This window comes from Dipodomys ordii, unplaced genomic scaffold (genome assembly GCF_000151885.1).
Source record: "Dipodomys ordii isolate 6190 unplaced genomic scaffold, Dord_2.0 Scaffold4140, whole genome shotgun sequence".
Taxonomy (NCBI): domain Eukaryota; kingdom Metazoa; phylum Chordata; class Mammalia; order Rodentia; family Heteromyidae; genus Dipodomys; species Dipodomys ordii.
Window position 1 is genome coordinate 1 of NW_012271354.1, and position 581 is coordinate 581.

The window sequence follows — 581 nt, forward strand, 5'->3', positions numbered from 1 at the left end:
CCGCCCCGCTGCTGGATCCCGCGTCCCCGGGACCCCAGGTGCACCTAACCCCTGCGGGGCGCCTCTTTCTCCCGAGGCCACGCCCACACCCCCTGCCTTCTAAGGCTCCGCCCACTGTCCCTACAGCCAATCCCAGCGCATGTAGGTGAAGCCTCATCCCGGTCCCAGATGTCCAATCCCCTCCCTGCACCTTCCCAGCGTTCTTAAGGTGCTGCCCGCCCCTCTGGGCTTGGCCCCGCCCACCACGCCGTTCACCAACCAGGAACTTCCCTTCGCTGAACCACGCCCACGTTTTACATGGGTCAGGCCCCGCCCCTCCGCTCGAAGCCCCGCCTTCTCGGAAGCCTTCACCTGGCCTTGAACCGGATGGCGGCGGAGGGTGGCCTTGCAGGGGTGACATGCTGTCCACCACCTCTCCCCCACTAGGTGGCCCAGCTGCAGCTGCTGGGGACGCCGGAGCTGACCGGAGGGCAGGACACTGAGCAGGCGCATGAGCTGAGAATGAAGTGAGCGCGGCCCCCTGGGCCCGGCCCCCTCGGCCTGGGCGCCCGCTCCGGCGGCCCCCCGGGGGGGTCTGCCAC